Source organism: Acomys minous (assembly GCF_964271855.1).
Source record: "Acomys minous genome assembly, chromosome: 16".
NCBI classification, from domain to species: domain Eukaryota; kingdom Metazoa; phylum Chordata; class Mammalia; order Rodentia; family Muridae; genus Acomys; species Acomys minous.
Window position 1 is genome coordinate 17,758,323 of NC_140498.1, and position 21,734 is coordinate 17,780,056.

The following is a 21,734-nucleotide window of genomic DNA, read 5'->3' on the forward strand; positions in this document are numbered from 1 at the left end:
GAAAGCGATATCTGAGAGGCAGACAAAGTGACAAATCAAAGCCAAGATTTGACAGACTAGGATACATCCCCCCCCCCCAACTCTCATGAGAGGCAACGTAAGGTGCAGTGCAGAGAGAGGGGAGGAGTGAGGCACTTTTACCAAGAGAGTTTTACAGAGACAGGCTGAAGAGAGAACAAGCTGGACGCAGGTGAAGACAGAACAAGTCAGAGACTGAGAAGGAGCCAGGAGATTAGAACAGATTGCTTGGAGTTAGTTTGAGGCCAAGTAGAGCAATTCAGTGAGAAACTGAGAGAAGCCAGATGGAATCAGTCAGCTTGGAGAAGCGTTGGAGCCAGAACAGCTGAGCTGAACCAATCAACAAAAGTTCAGAAAGAGCTAGCAAGGGTGAGCAAATTCAGCAGTAAGTCTCAGAGGCTGAAAACATTCTAGGCCTAGATTAGACTGTATGGAGGCTAGAAGCTTCCAGGACTGAGCCTAGGTTAGTAGACAGGGGCAATAAGCCTCCAAGACAACAATTACTTTAGGTAAATAAAAGTTACTTTTACAGGGTGTCAGTTAGTGGCAGTGCCACGTCCTATTTTTCAAAATGAGGCTGTGGTGGCCAGGACTCTGGCAGTCAGACAATGGGACATTAGATATAGGTGGAGAATGAGCTATGGAGCCTATAGCTCTAACAGTGACCTCTGGGGCCAGCATACCAACCCTGGAATGACATCCTCCAGCCTGCCTTTTGTCTTATGTTTAATATTAGAGAGGAATCTCTGTCTTGTTTAAGCTAGAATTGTTTCCTGTTTTATGTAGCTGAGCACAATCTCAACATTCTGCTTGTCATTTGGAGCACTCTTTTCATTACTGATCTGCATATTTTACATACAGGCTAATCACACTCAGTTATTATGAATATGCCTCTGTTTTTGCTTGTGTTTGGATTTTTCTGAGTTTCCTTGTAAAGTGTTGGTGTTTAATTTCCATGTAAACAAAATTTTGGGGGGGTTTGTTGTTGTTTTGGTTTGGTGTTGTTTGTTTGGTTTTTTGTTTTGTTTTGTTTTGTTTTTGTGTTTTTGTTTTTTTGAGACAGGGTTTCTCCATGTAGTCCTGGCTATCTTGGAACTCACTCTGTAGACCAGGCTGGCCTTGAACTCACAGAGACCCACCTGCCTCTGCCTCCTGAGTTGCTGGGATTAAAGGTGTGAGCCACCACGCCTGGCTATGCACAATTCATTCTTAACCTGTTGAAGGCTATGAGTTTCTAACCCCCACTACAGCATCTGCCTTGTTCAGAGGCCATTATCCCCCTTGTTCACACAGGCCAGCATCCCCCCTTGTTCACACAGGCCAGCATCCCCCTTGTTCACACAGGCCAGCATCCCCCCTTGTTCACACAGGCCAGCATCCCCCTTCTTCACACAGGCCAACATCCCCCTTGTTCACACAGGCCAGCATCCCCCTTGTTCACACAGGCCAGCATCCCCCTTGTTCACACAGGCCAGCATCCCCCTTCTTCACACAGGCCAGCATCCCCCTTCTTCACACAGGCCAGCATCCCCCTTCTTCACACAGGCCAACATCCCCCTTCTTCACACAGGCCAGCATCCCCCTTGTTCACACAGGCCAGCATCCCCCTTGTTCACACAGGCCAGCATCCCCCTTCTTCACACAGGCCAGCATCCCCCTTCTTCACACAGGCCAGCATCCCCCTTCTTCACACAGGCCAGCATCCCCCTTCTTCACACAGGCCAGCATCCCCCCTTGTTCACACAGGCCAGCATCCCCCTTCTTCACACAGGCCAGCATCCCCCTTGTTCACACAGGCCAGCATCCCCCTTGTTCACACAGGCCAGCATCCCCCTTCTTCACACAGGCCAGCATCCCCCCTTGTTCACACAGGCCAGCATCCCCCTTGTTCACACAGGCCAGCATCCCCCTTCTTCACACAGGCCAGCATCCCCCCTTGTTCACACAGACCAGCATCCCCCTTCTTCACACAGGCCAGCATCCCCCTTCTTCACACAGGCCAGCATCCCCCCTTGTTCACACAGGCCAGCATCCCCCTTCTTCACACAGGCCAGCATCCCCCTTCTTCACACAGGCCAGCATCCCCCCTTGTTCACACAGGCCAGCATCCCCCTTCTTCACACAGGCCAGCATCCCCCTTCTTCACACAGGCCAGCATCCCCCTTCTTCACACAGGCCAGCATCCCCCCTTGTTCACACAGGCCAGCATCCCCCTTGTTCACACAGGCCAGCATCCCCCCTTGTTCACACAGGCCAGCATCCCCCCTTGTTCACACAGGCCAGCATCCCCCTTGTTCACACAGGCCAGCATCCCCCTTCTTCACACAGGCCAGCATCCCCCCTTGTTCACACCGGCCAGCATCCCCCTTCTTCACACTGCCTTCCTGACCTGAACATCCCAGAGATGAGCACACTCCGCTCACAGCCTCTTCTTTCCACCTCCTCTCAGCCTGCCTCTGTGGTCATCTTCCCACCACTGAAGAAAGCACTGGCCTTCTTCTACAGCAGTGGTTCGCAAACTTCTTGATGCTGCTGCGGCCCCCAGCCACAAAATTATTTTGTTGCTACTTCATAACTGATTTTGCTACTGTTAGGAATTATAGTGTAAATATCTGATATGCACAATATCTAATATGTGACTCTTGTGAAAGGGTTGTTTGACCCCCCAAAGAGGTCACAACCCACAGTTGAGGCCCACTGTTCTAGAGCTCCACTGCCCAGTGTCCAGCACTATTCCATCTGGTCTCTAATTTCTCTTTAGCTAGCCCAGCTGTTGACAACTCTCCCAACTACTGGGGGCCTTTTATTCTTTCTTCTATGGAAAAGCATTATGAAGAACACTTATGTTTTTTCTGATTACTTATGGAGCTTTTGGGTTTTGGTTGGCTGGTTTGGTGGGTTTGGTGGGTTTGGGGTTTGGTTGCTTGGTTTGGTGGGTTTGGTTTTGGTTAGTTTGACATAGTCCCATGTATCCCAGACTGGTCTCAAAGTTGCTATATAGCAAAAGATGCCCATGGACTTCCAAGTGATATGATTACAGGAATCCACGGCCACCTAGTCTATTAATGCTGGGACTCCAACCCAAGGCTTCACACATGTTAATTAAGCACGTTACCATCTGAGCTGCATCTCCAGCCCACTAGGGAACTTCTTAAGTTAAAATTTTGTTTTCCTCTGAGAGAAATAAACTGTATTCACCTTTTAAAAAGTTGGACAATACAGAAAACATCAAGCCAAAGAAAAGTCCCTCAGAATTCATCATTGCTGTTTTTGTTTTGTTTTGTTTTGTTTTTTGTTGTCTCTACCCTTTTTTGTTTATTTTATTTATTTATTTATTTATTTATTTATTTATTATTTTTTTGAAGCAGAGTTTCTCTGTGTAACAGCTTTGGCTGTCCTGGACTCTGTAGACCAGGCTGGCCTAAACTCATAGAGATTCACCTGCATCTGCCCCCCCCACGAGTGCTGGAATTAAAGGCTTGTGCCACCATGCCTGCCTCTACCTTTTTAAAATTTCTTTATTTATTTATTCACTTTATATCCTGGCTGTATCTTCCCTCTCTCCTCTGCTCCCATTCCCATCTTTCCTAATGGGAACCCACCCCCAGCCCATCAAATCTCATCAGGACTGAGTTCATCCTCTTCCCCTGTGGCCTGGCAAGGCAGTCCTGTCAGGGGGAAGTGATGGAAAAACAAGCAGCAGAGTCCATGTCAGAGACAGCCCTGTTCCCCTTACTAGTGGACCCACATGGAAGCCTGAGCTGCCCATCAGCTACATCTATGTAAAGGACCTAGGTCTAGTCCATGCATGGTCCTTGGTTGGTGCTTCAGACTCCACAGGCCCCTCTGGGCCGTGGTTAGTTGGCTCTGTTGGTTTTCTTGTAGAGCTCTTGTCACCTGTAGGTCCTTTTATCCTCCCCCCCCCCCCCACACACACACTTTTCCACAAGACTCCCTATGCTTCACCCAATGTTTGGCTTTGAGTCTTAGCATCCGTTTCAAACCACTGCTGGGTGGAGCCTCTCAGAGGACAACTCTGATAGGCTCCTGTATGCAAGCATAGCCGAGTATCATTAATAGAGTAAGGGGTTGGCTCTCTTCCATGGAGTGGGACCTGGGTTGGGCCAGGCATTGGTTGGACATTCCCTCAGTCTCTGCTCTGTCTGTTCTATCTTTATCCCTGCAAGTCTTGTAGACAGGGTAAGTTTTGGATCAAAGTTTTGTGAGTGGGTTGGTGTTCTCCTTGCTCCACTAGTTTTGTCTTGTTAGAAGGCGTCCTCTTCAGTCTCCATACCCCTTGCTACTAGAAGTCTCAGCTGTAGTTCCCTTCATGTCCTCCCGGAGGCCTGTTGCGACTTGGGTCTCCAGCTTCGCACAGAGATGCCACCATCTCACACCTGTCAGAACTGCTAAGATCAAAAACCCAAGTGACAACACATGCTGTCAAGGATGTGGAGAAAGGAGAACACTCCTCCATAGCTGGTGGGGGTGCAAATTTGTACAATCACTTTAGAAATTAATATCGTGCTTTCTCAGAAGACTGGAAATAGCTCTACCTCAAGCTATCCCAGCTATATACCACTCCTGAGATATATACTCAAAAGATGCTCCACCATACAACAAGGACATTTGCTCAACTATCTTCATAGCAGCTTTATTTGTAATAGCCAGAATCTGGAAACAACTTAGATGTTCTTCAACCAAAGAATGGATAAAGAAACTGTGGTATATTTATACAGTGGAGTAGTATTCATCCAATTAAAAATAAAGAAATCATGAAATTTGCAGGCAAATGGGTGGAACTAGAAAAGATCATTCTGAGTGAGATAACCCAGACCCAGAAAGACACATATGGTATATACTCAGTTATAAGCTGATTGTAGCCATTTAGCGTAGGATAAACATACTACAATGCACAGACCCAAAGAAGATAAGTACCAAGGAGGACCCAATGGAGGATGTTTAAACCTTACTCAGAAGGGGAAATAGAGTAGATAGAGGTAGTGGTTGAAGAGAGGGAACAGGGTAGGAGAGGGAGCACAGAGAGAAATAAGGGCGGAGATCAGACCTGAGGAGAGCGGGGGGGGGGGGGGGGGGGGGTGGGGTGGGGGTGGGGGCAGCCAGGAGGACAGAAGGCCTACATTATAAAGTTTGAAAGACAATAAAGTAAAAAGTGAAAGACTGAGCTAAGTGACAAAACACAGCTTTAATCCCAGCTCCCAGGAGGCAGAGGCAGAGGCAGGCAGCTGTGTGCGTTCCAGGCCAGCCTGATCTACAGACCAAGTTCCAGGACAGCCAGAGCTACGCAGAGAAACCCTGTCTCAAGACAAAATGTGAAAGGCCTACCCAGCACCACCGGGTAAACTCTATAAATCGTTGGCACACCTCCCCAAAAGTTACCTGCTGAAACAAATGTAAACTGGGGTTTGTCCTGGTCACTGCTCTATTGCTGCGGAGACACGCCATGACCAAGACAACCTGTAAAAGAAGTCATTTAATTGGGAGCTTGCTTACAATTTCAGAGGTCCACGATCATCTTTGTGGGAAGCAGACAGGCATGGTGCTGAGGCAGTACCTGAGAGCTTTCCATCCTAACCCATAGGCAGCAGGCCCAGAGAGACAGACACTGGGCCTGGGCCCTCCCCTAGTGACACACCCCCTCCAACAAGGCCACACCTCTTAATCTTTCCCAAACAGTTCATCCGCCTGACCTTGAACTCACAGAGCTCCTCCTGCCTCTGCCTCTGCCTCCCAAGTGTTGGCATTCAAGATGTGCATCACAGTGCCCAGCCACTGTATTCTTTTTAACTGTTCATTGCATTAACGTACCAGCGTTTTTTGATCTTCCTACTAGACTTTCCAGTGCCCTTCTCATCTCTACAGAGAACTGTGAGCATCCTTCTTCTCCTTCTTCTTCTTCTTCTTCTTCTTCTTCTTCTTCTTCTTCTTCTTCTTCTTCTTCTTCTTCTTCTTCTCTTATATATCTGTGGTAGCATTTCTATAAGATAGATTCCTAACACTGGGATGGTAAAGTCGAGGGGTAAACATACAGTCAATTGTACATACTCTGTAGAAAGCAGAAGACACAGCATAAAGGCCAAGGTAGAGGTATAGCAGGTGGCGTGAAGGGCAGGGAAGAAAGACAATATATGGCATGTTCCCATGTGTGCATGTTCGAGATTTGACTCACACACATGTGCAGGTGTGACATTGAAGCAGAGAAGCAGTGTGGCTGGGGGACCGGGTGGAGAGTGGAGTGGACAGTATGAGCAAAACACCGTGATTTAGAAGTATGAAAATATGCTGAAGCAACAAAACAGAAAGGTAGCTCGTGCTTCCTGTTGCCTTTGTCAACCCCCAGTGCATCCATCACACCATTATTATTTTTTTTTTCACAAAACTCAAATCTAGTTGTGGCTTTCTCTGTTTAAAATACTTCAGTGGCATCTCACTGCCAGCAAGTCCTGAGCAGTCACCCCAGCTCTTTTTCAACTACATTTATTTATTTATTTATTTATTTATTTATTTATTTATATGATGACCTATGTGGAAGTCAGAGGGCAGCTTTTGTGGCATTGGTTTTCCCTGTCCACCTTTAGTTTGGGATCCAAGGATCGAACTCAGGTCATCAGGCTTACATAGTAATGGTCTTTACCCATCTCACCAGCCAGTTCTAGAACCTCTGGGAAATGGACCCCAAGCAGAGCCAGGAAATGCAGATTTACTGAAAGATGAAATGAACGAAATGGACCGAGAAAAGCTAGCCTCGTGAGAGCAGTGGCTATCTAGTTCCTAGAAAGGAAGGGGAAGGGAAGACAAACCCTCAAGGAGACACCTCAGACTGACCTCGAGGAATGTGTGAGCCTGGGGAGGACTGAACCCTTGGAGTTCTCTCCCTGGACAGAAATGGACTAGCCTAGGGTGCCACATCCTTGACTTGACTTCCAGGAATTGGCCTGACTCGGAGGCAGCTAGGGAATGAAGAAACGGCCATCATACATGCACACCGAGGGTGGGGGTGGGGGTGGGGAGGACTGGGTGGTCCAGGCTCTCTGCCTGAGAAATCACAGTGTCCAGAGTGCAGCATGTTTCCTGCCTACAGTTGAACAGAGAGGCGGGGTTATTACCTACAGATAAACAGGGAGGTGGGCTGTGCATACAGCTGAACAAGGAAGCAGGTTTATCAACTCCATAGGAGCAGTCTCTGTAGGGAAGCAGTCTTCAGCCTGTAAACATGGGGGTGGTTGGGTGGGTGGAGCGATGGTGGACATTTTCTGCACATACTATCAACATCCACACTTGGACCAGGAGGCGGCTTTGGCATCTTTCTGAGCCTCACCCTGGGGAAGGCAGGAAGGTTTTGCCATTTTCCCATGGGTCTGAGGCCAGTGCCCTTGACATGGCTGGCTCACATCAACAACACACATTTGCTTAAGACACCACACACCCACTCAGGACGTCTTCTACCTCCCTACAGCAGGGCATCCAGCCACCGCCAAGGAGCTCCCCTGGAGGCAGTGGCCTTGGCTTGAGAACTGCCTGGACCCTGAAGCTGCAGGCACCACAACCACCATAATGAAAGCCTGATTTTATTATCTCCCTTTTCCATTCTCCGAGACCCTGTGCACTGGCGCCACCAGCCTGACCACATGCCAGTAGCCACACCCATCCTGCATCCCTACCAAAATCCCCAGCCCTTGCTTACCCAGTCCTCGCTTCCTGTGATGCTCCCTGCAGCTACACCAACAGAAACTTCTATGTTTTTGACGTCTGGCTTAATTGCAGTTTCCTGATGCCACTCTGCGAAATGTGTCCTTTCCTATTCCTGTGGTACTATTTTTAGATTGGTAGGTCTCCAGGCTGGAGTGTCTTAGCCACTGTTTGCTTTGAGACAAGGTCTTGTGGTATAGCCCAGGCCTGCCTCAAACCTTGCAATCTTTCTGCCTCAGCTTACTGAGTACAAAGATTTAAAAATGCCTGCCATGCGCTGGCTCTGGTTAAACAAACAGGCGCTTTCAGGGGCCTTCTTAGCTCTGTGTATGTATCTATGAGTGTATGTGATTGTGTGTGTGTGTGTGCGCGCGCGCGCGCGCACGCGCACTAGTGCACAGGAGCACACACACTTGCCGAGGCCGGAAGAGGTCGTTAGATGCCTAGAGTTGGAGTTGCAAATGGTTGTCAGCCACCTGATGCAAGTGCTGGGAACTGAACTCAGGTCCTCTCCTAGGGAAGTGAGGCTCATAACCTCTGAGCCATCTCTGCAGCCCTGACTCTTCCCTTTTCCCAGATGTGAGAGCTAATGCCTCTGCCCCGCCCCGCCCTCTATCTCTTCTAGCACGGTGTTCTAGCAGGAAGTCGTCAGGGCTCTGGTTGGCTTAGCTGTTGGCACTGCCTTGACTATTGTTGGGAAATCTTTGTTTTTAAAGATGTTATTAAGTTGGGCATGGTGGCACATGCCTTTAATCCCAGCAATGGGAGGCAGAGGCAGGCAGATCGCTGTGAGCTTGAGGCCAGTCTGGTCTACAAAGAGAGTCTAGGATAGCCGAGGGTACACAGAGAAACCCTGTCTTGGGGGAAAAAACAACAAACAAACAAAAGATATTATTTATTGGTATCTTATATGTAGGAGTGGCTTTTGAACATATATGTTAGTACACCATGTACATACAGTGACTGTGGACAAGCCAGAAGAGGACATTGGATCTTCTCTCATAGGAGTTAGGGGCAGTTATGAGCCTCCCTGTAGGTACTGGGAAGCGAACCTGGGTTCTATGCGAGAGCAGCCAGTGCTCTTAACCATATCCCTAGCCCTTTGTTGGGACTTCTTGGAGGCTTTGTAGCACAAAGAAGCCTGTCTCTAGAGCTCCAGAAAAGTCTCTGGGGCGCACCCCGGTGTTACTGAATGTTTTCATTCCTTCACACCAGAAAGATGTGAGCTAGACCACTGTGCCAGTGCAGAGGACAGCCCCCCACTAATGCAGAAGGCAGATGCCCTGGGGTTTAGTGCTGAGTCATGGAGATCCCAAAAGTGGTCCTAAAAAGAAATCCAGCCCGTTGAAGAAACCATGCGTCACAAAACAAGGTGGCTGGCACCTGAGAAACAACACCTGAAGCAACCTCTGGCCTCCTGCATATGCGCATATAGACAAACAGGCATACACACAAAACACATAAGTAAAAAAATGTTAAAAATATAAGGAGGGCTTGATCTAGTAGCTCTTAGCCCGTTTGAGGTCTCACACCCCTCCCCCCCCCTTTCCAGAATCTAATGGAACAAATGGACTCTCTCTCTTCCTGGAAGGATTCGCAGGCAGCCAGAATTGTGTGCACAGTTTGCAGCTTTCAAGGGCCATTGCCCCAGCCCAGGGTTCTGAACTCTCACGAAAGGGAGGGGAAGTGGGAGAAGGTGAGGGCGAGGGGTAGGGGACAGAGACAGAGGTAGGGAGTCATGCATGGTGGTCTTATCTGAGACTAGTCACAGAGTCCCCAGTGAGTGCTGCCAATCTTAGGCAGTGAGTGTCAGGTCCCAAAGAGGACAATGGACTGACTGTCACCTATTTAACATACCAAAGTAGACTCCTGGCTGTCACCCTCAGTCTCTTCTCACAACTACCTGTTACACACACACACACACACACACACACACACACACACACACACACACACTCACACCTACGTATGTCTCACTGCCCTAGTTCAGTCTGCTGGCCTTGTTCGGTCTAGACCCTTCCAGACACCTCTGGCTGTTTTATTCCTCGCTATCTACGACAAACCGCCTCAGCCATACCTCATTTTTAAAAAGATCAGTCAGCAGCTGTGCTAGGCCACAGCAGTGACACATAGCCATGTGCTGAGACTTGGGCACCATTCCTTTGTGTGTCTAGCATAAAGCTGGAATTGAAGGAAACTGCCTCTAGAGTCCCGGAGCAGTCTTTTTGCCGGAGGAGGCAAGTGGTGCTTGTGTCCTCCTGGTAGGCTTGGGGCCCTCTCAGCCAATTGACGTGGACTACCGGTGAGCTCCCAGTCAAAGGGGGGGGGGGTTAATGGGGGGCAGTCTTGGTCACTGCAGACCATAAGTGAATGAAATGGGGGACCCAATCGCTCCAAAATATGGTTAAATGGAAGGTTTCTATTGTAGATACGAAAGAGAGTACAGCCAGGGGCATCTGGAAGAGTCCAGAGCATTGAGCCAGGTGTGGTGGCACACACCTTGTAATCCTAGTACTCGGGAGGCAGAGGCAGGCAGACCTCTGTACGTTCAGGCCAGCCTGGTCTACAAAGCCATTCCAGGACAGCCAACAAACAACAAACAACAAGCAAACAAACAAAAGCAGTACATTGAATAGGACCAGTAGACTCAACCAGGCTATGAGGGGCTGAGGGGGAGCGAGAGAGGAAGAGAAGAAAGAGGAGCAATAGAAGGGGGACAAGTAAACCGAGCCAGGAGCAAAGGACCAAGGGAGCACCTGGTCAAAATTGCAGAGTTATGTAAGAATCAGAAACTGGGGAGAAGACAGCGAAGCTCAAGGCTAGAGAGGGTTAGGATGGGGGGTGGGGCGAGAACGGCCAGGAGGAACCGCAGGGACTGAGTGATCCTGGAGACCAGTGTGAGCTTTGGTGTGCTGGGAAGCACTTGTCCCAGCCTTCTTTCGGATCTGGTGATAACGAAGGTGTTTTCTGTGGGGAGGTCGGTCTCATAAAGTTAGCATGCGATTGCTAGGTTATCACTCCTTGCAAACCAGGGGGGAGGGGAGGAAACGGGGAAGTTTTTGGATCCAGATTCCATCCCAACACATCACAGGGGATTTTTGGAAGCAGTACGGGCATGGCGAAGCAAGCACAATGGTTGTTTGTAGTCCAGCGCTTGTACGAAGCTCCTGCTGTGTGGTGACTCAGGGAGGGTAGAATTTCCCTTGGACCAGCCAGCTGGGTAAGTCAGCGCTGTTCTCTTGTGTAGGCTCCAGCACAGAAGAGCAGGGCCTGACTAAGGGAAGGTTGCAAGGTGAGTGGGAGGGGAGGGAACCTGACTTAACATGCACTGAGGCCAGGGCTCCCCCACAACCACCCACCCCCACCCCCACCCCAGCCTCACAGCATTCCCAGCACTGGCTCCACATCAGAACCAGCTCCCAGCTATGCCACATAGTATAGCAAGACTTAGGCTTCACACTCAAGAGGACCCACCCTTGGTGTCTGGTGCTCTCCAGCCTTCAGATCCCACTCCTCACCCCACTGTGATGTTTAATGCTATCACTTTTGTTCTTACTGATATAGTCTCTGGATTGTGTGTGTGAGTGTGTGTGTGTGTGTGTGTGTGTGTGTGTGTGTGTGTGTGTGTGTGTACTTTTCTTCCAGGCAGGGTCTCACTAGGTTGCCCAGGGTGATCACTCGGTAGCCCCACAGGCCTTAACCTCGCCACTCCAAATAGCTGGGGAGACAGGTGTAGGCACCACGAGGTGAGGTGTGAAGCATCCGGGTTATTGGCAGTTATGCAGTCAGTCCATGGCACAGTGACAATAACAGATCGAAAAGTGTCAGCCAGTCTGGCCACTCAGGGAAAAGCCACAGGTTTAGTCTGTGCAAGGAGATAATGAATTCATGATTGTCTTTCTTGTGGCCTAGGGAGCTCCCCGATGCCAAGAGGCAAAGATAGTCTGCCATATAGCTAACCCATTGCCATCGCTAGGGAAGCACCTAGAACCATGTAATTTCCTCCAAATGCTCTCCCTTTGACTAAGGGAGGGACAGTTAGCCATGTGTCCTGGATCTGAGGAGGGAGGCACACCCCACAGACGTGAGAGGGGAAGGGTTGCTACCCTGCCCAGAGCCATCTTGGCCAGGACACATTGAGTCAATAGGCCAGGCCCTTGCCCTGATGGCTCAGGCATGCAAAGCAGATGTCAACTGTCATCCTGCAGACTGGCAATGTCAGTCAGTTACGCTTGCTGGGTATCAGTTCTCTGCAGAGTGACCTCTTGGGTGTGGTGGGGCCATGCATGTTAATCAGCCACAGGCCTGCTTTTCCACAGGCTTAGGAGGGGGAAAGGGAGGCTACTCTGCATCATCCAAGCTCTGTTCCTCCCCTCTTATCCCTGGCTTAAGTCTAGTCACCTGTCCTTCATTCAGCCTTCACTATACCAGGCACCATGGGGTCCTGGTTCTAGGCTCACATAAAAGAGTCAATCCAGATACTTATGGTCTGGTGGGAGCCATTTCTGCCTCATAGCAAGGTCAGCCAGCTCCGAGGCAGGTGCCTGGCAGCCCCCCATGTCCACCCTGGGCTGTGGATCCTCAAGTCTCTTGCTGACAGGACCACACTGATAGAGGGGGCCTGGGCCCCCCTTCACCCCCTTTTTATTGGCCCTGGGCATCTGGAGGAAGATGCACAGGCAGATGGGGTGGGGCGCAGGTGAGTGTGGCAGGGGTGAGGGGTGCTGCTGTCCTCTCTTTTAAGGGTCTGTGCGTTGGCTGCTTGCTTCCCACCCCCACTCCCCTCCTCAAGCCCGTTGCCCAGATACAAAATGATTCCTAGAAATCAGAATCCAGCTCTGATCTTACCCAGCCTCTTCCTGATATGACTTGGGCAAGGTATCTAACTTTGTAAGCTTGTTTCCTAACTGCTCCACTCTTCAAGATACCACTTCTTGTCGTTAACGTGTCCTGGGGCTAAAGATGGGGATGGGGATGGGAATTTGGGACCAATACACAAACAACAGTGCATTTTATGTCAGTATGTGGATGTCACAGCGAAGGGGTAGAGGACAGCTAATTCTGTCCACTAGAATAAACTGTAGAGCTTCCTGTCTGTGTCATGGGGCATGCTGGGAGCAGCCCTTCGGGCCTTTGGTTTGTTGAGCACCAGACACTCTGATGTATTTTACCAATGTTGCTTAGTCCTCACGACAGGCCTGTGAGGTTGATGCTATCACGCCCATTTTGCAGACGAGCTAGCCGAGGCCTCTGGAGTGGCCTGTGCTAAGTACTACTGCATCGAGTTAAGTGTTACTACCCCAGGTGGTGACCTTCTGGGATGACCCGGAATGTGTCAGGAATCTGGATGCACTCCCAGGTGTGGTGGCCTTCAGAGTTAGAACTCTCTTGCTCTCTAGGCACAGCCTCAGAGGGCACAGACTGTCCCTGGCAGCCCCATGAGGGATGGGGAGCAAATCTGGGAATGTCCCTGCAGCCCAGACCCAGGACCAGGATTTTTCCCCTCACCTCAAGGCTGGAGGGAGCAGTTTTCCCACAGGGATTTCCCCAGGGGGCTGGAGTGGGCTTTTTCCTGGGGTCAGAGAAGGACACTGCATGCTGGCTGAGGCGGGGAATTCCCCGTGGATTTCATGGTGCCAATGGGAGGACCCTTTTGTTTTCCTGAAGCTTGGGTCCTTAAGGGAGAAGAAAGACTAGGGCCTGTCACAATTAGCCTCTTAGCCAACTCCCTTAGCGTCTGGATCTCCATCTCCCCCTCCCTCCCCAACTTGCTGCCATGAGACCGCGACACTAGGCAGTGACACGTGTATTAATAGCTGAAGGAAGCAGCCTAAGAGTTGGAGCCTCCACCCACTTCTGAGGAGAAATAAGACACTAGCTTGTTCATTACAACACTGACTTTTGGTGGCATTCCTAGAAGCAAGGTAGATGGCCAAGTGTTTGGGCATTAGATAGTGTGTTGTGAGGGGACACATGTAAAGACGCATGAAAATAACTAAGAAATGAAAAGGATCCTGAAGAGGAAACAAATGATTTTTTTTTAAGAGGAAATTTAACAGATTCAGTAAGAATTCAAGTCATAAAACAATGTCCAGCATTTGTTTTTCTCTTTTTGGTTTTATAATGAAATTTTTATTTATTTATTTATTTATTTAATGTGTATGGATGTTTTGCCTGCATGTATGTCTGTGTACCACATGTGTGCCCAGTGCCCATGAAGGCCAGGAGAAGGCCTCACATTCCCTGGGACTAGAGTTAAGGACAGTTGTGAGCCACCATATGGGAATCAAACCTTGGTCCTCCGCAGTTCCAGCCCCTTACTGAGACGGGACCTCACTGTGCATTCCAGGCTGACTTCAGACCCCCTGTACTGCTGGGAGCCCCTGAGCATTGAAAATGGCACGTGTGTGCCACCACCCACAGCTTGATTGCATCCCCCTCCTCCCAGGTTTACCTTGCAAGCCAGACATGGTGATGCAGATCTGTAACCCTAGAATTCGAGAAGTGGAATTCTTAGGGTCAGGAGTTCAAGGCCAACCTGAGCAGAATGAGACCCGCTGGGAAAATATAGAAGAAAGAAATAGCTGGAAAGATGTCTGCGGAGTGCTTTTGTTTGTCTGTTTTGTACTGTTTTTGTGTTATGAGATTAGGTCTCATTATGCTGGCCTGGAGCTGTCTGTGAAGACCAGGCTGGGCGTAAGCTTGTAGTGACCCTTCTGGCCTCTGCCTCCCCAGTGCTGACATCACAGGCGTGTGCCACCAACCCAGTTAATACCAAATATTAGCTGTAGGTATTGCTGAGAAGTAGGGTTGTAAATGTCTTCTGTGGAGGTTTTCTGTCTTCAGTATTTCCCAGAGCTCCATGGGTGAAAAGGCATTGTCTTTTCTATCTTTGTAGTTGTGAAGAAGAAAGCCCACATTGCTATGGGGAGTGGTTTCTCCTATTGGCTCTGTAGCCAGTCAGCTCCAGGCCCCAGCCAAGGTCCAGGAGTGCAGTTGCTCAGAAGGCCCTGGCCCCATGTTATTTCCCATAGGCTCCTTGGCGTCGGAAGTCACCTCTCTGCTAACTGGCATGTTGGTTGATTTCTGCCTCCTGCAACAGAGGGCAGCCCTGGGTCTGACTAGTCCTTGAGCCTCCCATTGTAGAAGGTCAGATGGGGTCTTGGGGACTTTTTCAGCAGCCCCAAGCTGTGGACACATTGTACGTGGCAAGATGTGAGACCCGATGGACTCCATAGAAATGGAGAGGCAAAGAGATAGAAGGCTTATAAGCCCAGATATGGGTGGAGCTTGACAAATGGAGAGCCTGGCCCTGTCCTTAGTTCCAGTTACAGGTGTGTGGATGGACTGGCTTTTCAGTCTGTGTTTGAGGAAGGTGAAGAGAAAGCCGATTTCTCTTCCATTCTCCAGTCCCTTAGCCTCGAACCCTCCTGCTATGGCCAGCCACCTCCATCCGTCAGTCACAGTCTGTTTGTTTGTTTGTTTTGTTTTGTTTTTTGAGACAGGGCTTCTCTGTGTAGCTTTGGTTGTCCTGGACTTATTTTTTTAATTAATTTATTCAGATTACAACTCAATTATTATCCCATCCCTTGTATCCTCCCGTTCCTCCCTCCCTCCCACTTTCACCCTATTCCCCTCCCCTTTGTCTGTGACTGAGGGGGACCTCCTCCCCCTCTATATGATCATAGGGTATCAAGTCTCTTTTGATAGCCTATTTATCCTTCCTTTGAGTGCCACTGGGCTTCCGCACCAAGGGGACATGGTCAAATATGGAGCACCAGAGTTCGTGCGTGAAAATCAGTCCTCGCTCTCCACTCAACTGTGGAGAATGTCCTGTCCATTGGCTAGTGGACTTGTTTTGTAGACCAGGCTGGCCTCGAACTCACAGAGGTCCACCTGCCTCTGCTTCTTGAGTGCTGAGATTAAAGGTGTGAGCCACTACGCCTGGCTGTCAGCCACCCATCCTGCCTGGTCCTGCCGTGACCAGCTAGCTGCAGGATGCTACATCCAGCCTTCAGTGCTCCATCTCCACATTAGGTGGCCTGTCTCTGTGTGCTGCTCATTCTCCACGGCACCCCTTAGCCTGTTGATCCTCCTCCATGCTGTGAGGCCTCAGTCACCTTTGCTGGGCTGTTGAATGGGCTTCTGTTGTTGACAGCGTCTCTCCTGATACCCACCCTCTTGGTAATCTTATCCCACACCATGACATTAAAGAGCTACAGGCTAAAGATTCTCAACCTTCATTCCCAACCTCCAGATTCATACTCCAGCGGCGTGCCCGAAAGACATCAGTGTTTACCACCTTCCAAACAGGTGCCTTATCCCCCTACCACGCCTGTGCTGTTGCAGCCATCCACACAGCGCATGCTCGCACCCTGCTCCGGCTGGTTTTTACTGTCAACTTGACACAACCTAGAGTCACCCAGAAAGAGAGGGAACCCCAGCTGAAGAAGTGAGCTTGTCCTGTGGCCATATCTGTGAGAAGTTGTACTGATTAGTGTAGGAGGGCCCAGCCCACCGGGGATGACGTCATCCCTCAGCAACCAGGCCTGCGCTGTACAAGAAACATAACAGACCATGAGCCAGCCAGCGAGGGAGCCGGGAAGCAGCATACCTCCATGGTTTCTGCTCCAGGTTCCTGCTGTGATTCCCATGATGGTGGATTGTGATCTGAGGGTGTAAGATGAAATAAGCCCTTTCCTCCTCAAGCTGCTCTTGCTCACAGTGTTTTATCACGGCACCAGAAATCAAACTAGAATTAATCTCCGTTCCTGGGGCCCTCTTCCATCTTTTTTTTTTTTAATATCAATTGTATCCATCAGCGAAGCCCATTATCTCCACAGTCTAGAATTTGAGCACTTCCCAACACCTCCGTGGCGCTCCCCTGTCCAAGCCAGCGCTGTCCCTGGGGTTTCTGAGGAAGCTGACTCTCTTGCCAAATGGTTCTACCTTTGCTAAGCTTATTCTCAACAGTGCCGCTAGGGTGACCATTGATGACCGGATCATCAGTTCTCTGTATAAAGCCCTTCTGTGGGTAAAGAAGGGCTCCACTCCACTCTTGGGTAAAGCCTAAGTTTGTATGCCAGCTTTCCTCTAGTGCCCTGCCACCTCATCCTCTCTTCCTCATCCTCTCTTCCTTCCTGCTTCTTAGTACTGGGTCACACAACTGTCCTCACTGGTCCAAGCTGTCACCTCCAGACTTTGGCCTTTGTTGTTCCTGACCCATTAACTCTTTGGGGTCATATCCTCACTCCTTCAGTTCTTTTTTCACAAGGTACCATCTTGGATACCTAGCCATCCCTAGCCATCTCTGATGATGCGTGTGTGTGTGTGTGTGTGTGTGTGTGTGTGTGTGTGTGTGTAGACCTTTCTTTCTCTTTTTTCACTCTCTTGGTTCTCGTGTTCTAGCCTGCCCTTAAACTTATTGTATAGCCAAGTACAACTTTGAACTTCCAGTTCTCCTGCCTCTGCCTCCCAGGTGTAATGCTCACAGACATGTGCCTCCCACGCCTAGTTTTATGTGGTGGTGAATCTAAGGCCTCATCGTACGTGTGAAGCAAGCACTCTACCCACTGAGCTACATCCCGGCCCTACTGTTCAGAATTTTGAAACTTCTTCTCAACATTCCCCACTCTTTTCCTGATTTTTTTTCCCCCTTCATAAGCACACTACTGTGACTGCTATGTTTTTATTTATTCGGTTTTTAGTATTTCCAAGAATACCACAAACTCTCTAAGCGCAAGCACTTCTGCCCACTGCTGTCTACCCAGAGCCCTAGAGCCATGGCTGGCATGTCTAGTGGGTGTTCAGTAACTAGCTGATGAGGTCAGGCATGTTCAGGGTGCTACGGCTGTAGGGTGTTCAATGAATAGCTGATAGGTGGCTTTATCGGTGAAGCCATGAGAGAGGATGGAAGAGTGCTGGGGTTTCTCCCAGCTTACAAATATCCAAGAAGGAAAGCTCAGTAAAAAGAGCCTTGGGAAGAAGCCATACCTGTGTCTGTCTCAGCTTGTGTGCAGCTAGCCCACCTCTCAGTGGCTCCTGGAGAGCTTGTCCCAGATGCGCCTGCATCATCCACCATCCCAGATGCACCTGCATCATCCACCATCCCAGATGCGCCTGCATCATCCACCATCCCAGATGCGCCTGCATCATCCACCGTCCCAGATGTGCCTGCATCATCCACCGTCCCAGATGCACCTGCATCATCCACCATCCCAGATGCGCCTGCATCATCCACCTTCCCAGATGCCCCTGCACCATCCACCATCCCAGATGCGCCTGCATCATCCACCTTCCCAGATGCACCTGCATCATCCACCATCCCAGATGCGCCTGCATCATCCACCGTCCCAGATGCACCTGCATCATCCACCATCCCAGATGTGCCTGCATCATCCACCGTCCCAGATGCACCTGCATCATCCACCATCCCAGATGTGCCTGCATCATCCACCTTCCCAGATGCACCTGCATCATCCACCATCCCAGATGCGCCTGCATCATCCACCTTCCCAGATGCGCCTGCATCATCCACCGCCCCAGATGCGCCTGCATCATCCACCATCCCAGATGCGCCTGCATCATCCACCATCCCAGATGCGCCTGCATCATCCACCATCCCAGATGCGCCTGCATCATCCACCATCCCAGATGCACCTGCATCATCCACCGCCCCAGATGCGCCTGCATCATCCACCATCCCAGATGCCCCTGCATCATCCACCATCCCAGATGCCCCTGCATCATCCACCATCCCAGATGTGCCTGCATCATCCACCATCCCAGATGTGCCTGCATCATCCACCATCCCAGATGCGCCTGCATCATCCACCTTCCCAGATGCGCCTGCATCATCCACCGCCCCAGATGCGCCTGCATCATCCACCATCCCAGATGCCCCTGCATCATCCACCATCCCAGATGCCCCTGCATCATCCACCATCCCAGATGTGCCTGCATCATCCACCATCCCAGATGCGCCTGCATCATCCACCATCCCAGATGTGCCTGCATCATCCACCATCCCAGATGCGCCTGCATCATCCACCACCCCAGATGCACCTGCATCATCCACCATCCCAGATGCACCTGCATCATCCACCATCCCAGATGCGCCTGCATCATCCACCATCCCAGATGCACCTGCATCATCCACCATCCCAGATGCACCTGCATCATCCACCATCCCAGATGCGCCTGCATCATCCACCATCCCAGATGCGCCTGCATCATCCACCATCCCAGATGCGCCTGCATCATCCACCACCCCAGATGCACCTGCATCATTCACCATCCCAGATGCACCTGCATCATCCACCATCCCAGATGTGCCTGCATCATCCACCTTCCATCCCCAATGCCCACTATCCACTCTCCTTTCTTCTTCCAGGGTCCAGAGTGAGCAGTGTCTCCATCTCCGAGGAAGGCAACTAGGAGGTAGGAGAGCAACACATTGTGGCTAGTTCGGGAGTTCCCATCTTAAAGGTCATGGAAAGTAGCCCAGGAAATCCCAGGGGGACTGTGGTTGATTTCATGGACAGAGCGTGAACCCTGGGACTAGGGGACTAGGGGACAGTTCAGTAATGCCAGGGGTGGCTCGAGGTCTTTAGAGCCAGATCAGTTTGTTTTCTCTTGCTACAATGGAACACCTGAGGTTGGATAATCATTTAGGCTCCTTTTTTCCCCCAGAGGCAGGAAGCCCAAGATCAGATAGCCATCTTGGATGGGTCTCATGCAGTATTGTTATATGAAGGCTGCAGCAACCAGCAGGGCGGGGCTCACTGACGATGACTCCACCCTCCCAGTGACCCAGTCACCTCCAGCATTCCACAGAGCCAGTGATTTCAGAGTGACAGACCTTATTCAAGACACAGCAGTGCTTCCATTGGGACAAATGCCTGGCTGTGGCCTTTCTGCCCCACCACCCAAAGGCTGTCGCTTTCCAGCTCTTTCCAGAGCTCCTTCATGGGGCTCCAAAGTCAAGGAAGGCCTTGCGAAGTTTAGTTCTAGACCAAGAATTTACTAAAATGCACCCTCAATCCCTGCATTTGATTCCTTTGGTTTCCTGCTGAATGTCCATCTTAATGACAGAGCAATAAAGTTATTCAGTGGCTATTTGATGTAAGAGGGCATGTCTATACGAAAATGTACTGCTGGTTTGGGGGGGGGAGGGATGCTGGCAAGGGGGTGTTGATGCGGGTGCTGCTGATGTGGGTAAAGGAGCGATGACGTAATGTTATTGTGGGGTACCGATGATGTAGGATAATGCTGACTCAGGGGACTGCTGATGTGACTGGAAAGAAGCAACTTTATTACCCTGTCTAGCCTTGGACCAAGCATTTTGTTCTACAGAATGGAGGAACAGTCACATCTAGGCAAAGGGGAATGAGGTACAAAGGTATCTATAACTATATCGTTTGTAAAGGAAACATCCAAAAGAACTTATTCAGAAGTCGGTCAGATTGCTTAGGAAGGTGCTTGCCACCAAGGCTGGAGACCCAGGCGTGAGCCCCGCTCCCATGGTTGCCTTCTGACTTCCACACACTCAGCTGGCACATGTGGGTCCTCCCGCTCAAGTACGCGCTAAATAAAATAAAATAAAAAAAATTAGTCACAGTTTTGCACATCTATCCAAGGGTGTGTCAAACATCAGAGTGACATACACACATATCTATTGAGGAAGAGGTATCTGTTATTTGTATATTGTTTTCTGTTTTCTTTTTCTTTCTTTCTTTTTTTTTTTTTTTTTCTTTTTTCCTCCTGAAACAGGGTTTCCTTATATAGCCTTGGCCATTCAGGAACCCACTGTAGACCAGGCTGGACTCTAACTCAAAGATCCACTTGCCTCTGTCTCCACCACCCAGCTTTGTTGTTTGTGTTTCCAGACAGGGTCTCACTGTGTCGCCATAGCTGGCCTGGAACCCACTCTGTAGATCAGTCCAGCTTGGAACTCACAGACACCTACCTGCCTCCGCCTCCTGGTGCTGTGGTTTCCAGCTGTTTGTTTCTGAGACAGGATGTCATGTAGCCTTTGGCTCATTGTACAGCCGTGTCTGACCTGCCTGCTCCTACCCTCAGGTGCTGGGATTACAGGTGTGCACCAAAAACCTGGCAATATATTTGGCTATATTGGCTTTGAACAAAGAAAAATAGGAAGACTTTACATCATGTAGACAGTAGCTTTGCATCCTGGCAAGTTGAAAACGACCAGTCTCTGAGCCAACAATGTGACCTGCCTCGGCCTGTCTCCCACACCTGGTGAAAAGTGACACCTCCAAGGCTTCTGCAGACTTTCATGCGCTGAGCACTCAGCCATGCGTGCTAGAACACAGGGACCCGGAGGACTCTGCAGAAACCTTGATGTTCTGTTTTGTTTGGGGAGGAAGGCCAGCAGAGGCATGAGTCATTTCCCGGTTTCCTTGTTTTCTACGAGGCATACTTCTACAGTGACGGCATACTTTTTATTTCTGCTTTCTAATGTATGTATTTTCTTAGGGCAGCCATTGAAGAGTTAACAAGAGTGGGCAGGGGGGTGGCGATGTGGCTCAGTGGGTAAAGGCGCTTGTCATCTGATAATGCAAGCCTAGACCCCTCAGTCCAATCCCCTTGACCAGCATAAAGATGGAAGGAGAAAGCCAACTCTACTGGATTATTGTTCTCTGACCTCCACGTGGTGACACACACCCTCACCCACCTACACGCACACAGATACACAGCATTAAATAAAACTTTTAAAACTTTCTGCTAAGCTGTACTGCATTGGACTTGGGCAGGTCCAGGCAGGAAAGAGAGGCGCTGGAAGGCCAGTAGCCAGTAGCGAAGGAAAGGCACGCCCCCTCTGGAGCTGCTCCAGCCCCAGCTAGCCTGCTCCTCTCCGTGCCCCACCACCAGCTCCTGGTAGAAGACCTGTTGACCTAAGGCCAGTCTTTTCCCAGCTTCAGGTTGATAAGCGTATGCCTTTTACAACTGCTAAGACAGCCCAGCTCTGGCCCAGCCGAGAGAAG

The 21,734-nt window shown here is 50.1% G+C and overlaps 1 pseudogene across 1 annotated transcript in view; it reads left to right on the forward strand.

Annotated features, from left to right (window-relative positions):
• The window catches only part of LOC311586807 (heterogeneous nuclear ribonucleoprotein A1-like), a 117,573-nt pseudogene that overhangs the window by 27,603 nt on the left and 68,236 nt on the right, over window positions 1-21,734 (forward strand). Inside the window, exon 3 of the transcript XR_014783576.1 lies at window positions 19,121-19,167. The product of XR_014783576.1 is annotated as a heterogeneous nuclear ribonucleoprotein A1-like (transcript). The remainder of the gene's footprint in view (window positions 1-19,120; window positions 19,168-21,734) is intronic.